Source organism: Agelaius phoeniceus, chromosome Z, assembly GCF_051311805.1.
Source record: "Agelaius phoeniceus isolate bAgePho1 chromosome Z, bAgePho1.hap1, whole genome shotgun sequence".
Classification (NCBI taxonomy): domain Eukaryota; kingdom Metazoa; phylum Chordata; class Aves; order Passeriformes; family Icteridae; genus Agelaius; species Agelaius phoeniceus.
The window spans coordinates 16,427,490-16,433,489 of record NC_135303.1 but is presented as its reverse complement, the minus strand read 5'-3'; positions in this window follow the sequence as shown (position 1 = coordinate 16,433,489).

The window sequence follows — 6,000 nt, the reverse complement described above, 5'->3', positions numbered from 1 at the left end:
GTGGTATGTTCAATGAAATAATAAAATATGCCAGTTTTTCAAATCAGTAAGAAAAATAAGATCATGCTATTTTTTTAATTGAACATACCATATCTGGTAAAGTCAGTATAACTACAGCTTTTACAATCTCATGTTTAAACTCTTAAAAATCTGATAGAGAAGAAAAACAGCAAACTGAGAGCAAACAGCACTGAGAATCTCTATTTTGTACCCTACAGATAGATCAGTTTTGCTTTCAGAAAGGATATGTCATTTATTTTTGAGTCCTAAGGAACTAAAAAATAGAGGCATTTAGTATGTAACACTTTAGTTAAATCAGAAGTTTTTGCTGGAATATAATGATCTACAGAAAGGAAAATTTTAACCATATGCTGTTCAACAATCTTAGTGAAATTATTTTAGACACATTCAAAGTTCCTTTTTTGCTGCAACTTACTTATGCTTTCCTTTCTTTGTTTTATATAAAGAACTTTAAAAATCCTCTTCCAGAATTCTCTTTTGTATGTCTTTTTGTGGTTTATTAGACAGCACAGTAACTCTATAAACACTGGAAGTTTAAAAACCAACATATTCTGATGTTGTGGTTGATATTAGAAAAAATTATTTGTATTACACTCCTCTGAATTATTTTTCTGAAATTTGCCTTAATAGCACAAGAAAGTTTCATTCAAAAGTAGTGTCTAAAATGCCAATATACTGCTATATTTCTGTTCTTACAGAGTTTGACTTTTGTAAAGACAATATTATAATAAGCCATATATGTGTGACTTGGAGCAAACTTCTTTTGATAATGGCTAAGTGCTTTCAGTTTGAAGAAATGCACTTATTGTCCAGCAAGAGTAGACTCTGCTTTTCAGTCTAGTTTGGGGATATGCTTTTTTTCTTTTTAGAGCAATATTCTCTTATGAAATATTCTTAAAGTACTGGGCTGATTCTGCGCTACAACTTCAGAAACCAAAACAATCTGTCAGTTAACATCTCATAAGGAAACTTATTGTGGATAATTAATTAGGAACACAATGTTAAGGCAACTCATTATAGTGTCAAGACACTGCCAATATATGAATGCCACCCTTTAAAACCAGAAATAAACACAAATAGGTAGTAACAAAAATACTTACTATACAAGCTTTTGACTCTTCAAAGATTTTACACTATTTAGGGTTATGGATGCTTGATCTATCACACACCAATGAACACTATGGTAACATTACCACAGACTCCCAGAGCTGTCCTCTTTCAGCCAGAGACTGTGCCATGTTTGGCCACAAGTGTTTTTAATAACAGAGGTTTTTGCAGACAGTCAGTGAGCACGGCTGTTTGCCGTGCTGTTTGGGTTTGCTTCTAGGATTCTGCCTGGTATAGTAGGATTCCTTTGAAAGTGAAAGTACAAGAACTCTGTTTGGCTTGACCTTGGTTTCTCTGTTGGATGATTAAAATAGAATTTATAGACAGCCTTAACCCAGTGCCTACTGCCATTGGTAAAAGCACTAAAAATCTAAATATTTAAATATCATTACGTTTTGGGGGCAAGGGTGGGATGCAAGGAAGAACAAAAGGAGGAAGGGAGGAAGGAACTGCAGGATGGTATTTCCAAATATTCCAGACTTCACCATGGGGACTGGGACTATAAGAATGAAGTCTCATAGGGAAGGGCAGCTATGACTTCATTACATTCAGTGGGAGTGTAGTAAGGACACACTTGGCTGGTAATAGCTATGCTTGTTCTTTAGAAAAAATGTCTTGATCACTGAAGAAAATAATGAATGGAATTGACTAAAAGAAAAAAATTAGGCAGAAAAACATGAGAGAACCTGAGGCCATCAAAGTAAAGAAAATTAACTGCCTCTCTTCCTCCAGAAATATAAAAGAAGAAAATGCTAAAAGAACATTAAAAGGAAGCATAAAAGCAAAAATGTTATTTTTTTCGAGGATGCAACTTAAGAAAATAGAGGATGCAACAGGAAAATAGACGGCTATCCAATAGAATGTGACTAGAAACACACAAAGGAATAAGGGCAAACATCACAATAAAAAATTTAAGTGACAAGGGAGATGAAAACTACTGCATCACATATATTGCAATTAAAGGTTCCTTGGTCAAATAATCACCACCTGAACCTTTTGCGAGTCAGATTTCAATTTCCCCAGTCTGCAAAGAATGACAGTCTTGTATACCTTTATATTCATCAACAGAGAAATCCTCTCGCCTCAGAAAGACTACAGCCCCATGTGAACTTATACAAGTACACATGCACAGAACCAAAAGACTATGGAGGTAGCAGGGAACAAGTTTGTTCTATACTGTCTTGGGAGGAAGAACTTTTGCAAGAGTTCAGGTGGCTAAGTAGATGCAGGGAGTGATGGTAAGGTGCATTTAGAGCATTGCAAATGATGTGAGAAACTGACAAGTTGTCAAAGTATTAGTGAAGAATGGGGTTTCTTCCTGAGGTAAATCCACATGAACTAGCAAATACCTTCCCATGATAACTGTGTAATCGTTTGACTTGGTGAGATTAAAAGCAACTACCAAAGGAATTTATTTGCCTTAATCACTAGATTTAAGTTTCTTACTATGATAATAGAATTCTAAACCTATTTAATAAATAAAGGAAATAATGCTTCATCCTAAACTGATTAGAAAACACAGATGATTAATGGAAGGAAAAGCAGAAGTAATGGTGCTTAAATGCCTTTCCAGAGGCATAATATGAAGCTAAGGTTTCAGGTGGGCTTAACATGATGCAAGAGATGGAAGTAGGCATATTAATGAGCTGTTGCTGCTAACTAGCAGCCACCAAATGGTTGGTGACCAGGAATGCTGCCAGAATGGAGGCCAGGTGGGCAGGGCATGGAAGGGGGGAAAAGTAGTCAAAATTTAAGCATGGTGAGGGAGAAAGTTGGTGTGGGGAGAATTTAAGCACTGGAAAAAGATCCAGAAAGACTTAGACAGCAGACAGATCTGCAGGGCATCCACTGCTCTCCATGAATACTCTGCTTTTTGTGGGTATTCCCATTGCAAAGCACCAGGTGTGACCTCCTTCCATGGGGTTCCTGTAGGAGCAGGAACTGCTTTGGGGACCCACAGAATGATAAAAGCCCAAGGAGAAGGGTAGGCAGTAGTTTGGAAGGAGTTCTGCTGAATTCCTCCACCCCTCTAGATGGAAAACCATTCTTAGAGAGGGATGAAATAGACTCCTCACTCCACAGAGATCTGCTTTCAATTCTCATCATTCAGGACTGGTTTGCTGTGGATTATGTGCAAGGTGCTTAGGGTAAAAAAGAATCTGAAATCAAGTATGAATCAAATATTCATACAGCATCTCCATGTTATGACAAGAGGCACTGACAAAGGCACATTAAGCATCTAGTTTCATTTTGCCATCTCTGTCCTCATCAGGTCCACAAAAAGCAAGGTAATCATTTGTGCAAGGTAACCACTATGGCAAAAAAATGATGCTTTGGAAATTCCAGTGGTCCCCCTACCATTCTGTCTGAGTCTGCTGTTTGGTCATTTTCTTCCATTTCAGTGTGTTGGTTTTTGAGTTTTGTTTGGTTTTTTCCCTAGCTGAAACTTTCACTGTGACTAATTCAGTAAGAAATAAAGCCATCAAAAATGAATCATTTGCTCTCTTCTATTGGTTTGGACAAACAATATCAGTCTGCAAATGTTTCCATCCTCACATTCAGAATTGTAATTTCTCTTTTTCGTTTCCACTGACAGTTTGTGTCAAACTTACCACAAATTCCCAGTTTTTGAAGACAAAACTGCAGTAATGACTTTAGAAGAGCATGACATCTATATAATATTGTTAACTGTCTATGATGTTACCAGCTGCATTTTCCCATTATTGGTGATACTTAACCTCTACTCTCATCTAAAATTTGAAAGTGCTTTTCAAATATATGCTACAGCATGATCAAACATGATCAAAATTTAGGTAAGGCTGATACTGACAGTTTCTTTGTTTGGCATTGATTTTTCCCAAACAGAAATGCTATTAAAGTTAAGCAAAAGGCATTTTTTCAAGTACAGTTTTAGCACTTCTGTTGATTAAATTGAAATGTCTGTGCTAATCAATACAGACCTTGCTGTAAATAAACCTGAAATATTGTCCAGCTTTAGAAAGTCTCTTGCCACAAAAACACTGCAAGGTGGAGAAAATAGCAGTGTGCATATCTCTGCCAGGCCACTTATCCAGATTCCTCTTCTTTTTGCTGTGAATATGGAGAAACCAGCCTTGGTATAAATTAACCAGGTTGTGCCCTTAGTGCTTCTGTCCATTGGGAGAACATGCTGTGGTGGGAGTCATAAAATACCTCAAGTTGGAAGAGAGCCATAAGGATCATTGAGTCCAGCTCCCTGCTCCTTTCAAAACTGCCTAAAATTAACCATATGACCAAGAGCATCATCCAGACAGTCCCTTGGCTCTGCCAGGCTAATGCTGTGACCTGGGGAGCCAGTTCCAGTGCCTGATATGATCCTATTACTGAGAGATGCCTCTGCCTGAATTAAGGTGCAAATGTGACCCATATGCCAAAGTCAACAATATGGATTTAATTGAACAATAAAATGGAGAAAGAAATGGAAAATGGAGGAGGGAGACAGACAGATCAAGCAGAAAATAGTCACCACTCAAGGATCAAGTGGCACCCTGTTGATCCTTAATCACCCTGAGCTTCTCAGGAGTGGGAGTCCTGAGGCTGTTCAAAACTTTCCACTACTTATACATTTTAGCAAACAAAAAAATAATTATTAATTAGTGCTCATTGGTGTTATGCCCTAGTCTGCTTGGAGAGTTTAGGGGAGTGTTGTTGGTGTACTCTGGGCAGTGTGCAGGAGAAACAAGATTCTCTGCAGGTTCAATAACAAACTTTTCCTTGCAAACTTTAGAACATTGCCATACAATAAGGTCCTAGGCAAATTTTAAAGTGTAGACATTTTAGTTAGAAATGCTGCAATATAAAAGTATAAAAATAGCACTTAAGAAAATTTATAAGGTAAAGGAAAGAAAGAGAAAGGATAAGTGTAGACAGGCACATGGTCACCACCTGTGGATTCTGTGGCAAGATTTGATTCTTGCAATTTTTATGTCCATTGGTCGACGTGTTGGCCACAGTCCTGTCAAAGTGATGGTCACAATCTTGATCCCTTTGAGGTGAGGGAAGCCCCTGAAACACAGAATCTGGTGGGTTAATATAGGCTAAGGCTCGGTGACAATGCCCAAGTACTGCCCCTGGGGTGGTGAGTTTTACAATGGATTATGTAATGCTGTGGATCAAGGGATATTTTGGGAATCTTTGATGGTTTATGACAATTTCTGAGACTTTACAGCTGCCTCTTATATTGGTGTAGTATCAGTTGTGTGAATTATGGCCCTTAAGCCAAGATGAATCCCATCAGACCTACTGTGAATGTCCTGGTGCTTCACCAGAGGGGAGTCTTCACAGCTGAGCCACTTGTGTATGGACACTGGCATGATGAAAAGCACTGTTTCACCTCATGGGATTTGCCTCTTATCAGCCTCCGCCCTTGTCTTGTTCAAGACTCAGCTGCTGCCTTGGCTGATGGGTGTGCACCTCCTCTGGGCCTGGGCAGTCACTTCAAATGGCAGATTGTTTGAGCATTAACCACTAACATTCCAGTCTCGCACAACTCGTCACACAGTTGTCTTAATCTGTTGATTAAATGATTCCCTCTCTTCTCATACTAATTGTGCTCAGTCTTTCTCTTCTTTTGAGTCAGTAGGTTCTGACTTGTAGTCACAATCTCCCCTGCCAGAATTACCTTTTGCCCATTCAGAGCTTATTTCAGCACAGTTGCTGAGTTAGCTGTCCTTGTGGTTGCATTCTTTATGTCCATTTTCAGTGGCATTCTTGTCTCCCAGGTTTGTTTATCTCTTCCTCCACAGTGGCCTAATTTACCGTCCAGGTTTCAGGTATTCATGTAGGCATATTTGGCAGTGGGGACTTCAGTGGTCACAGGTGCAATCTGTTCCA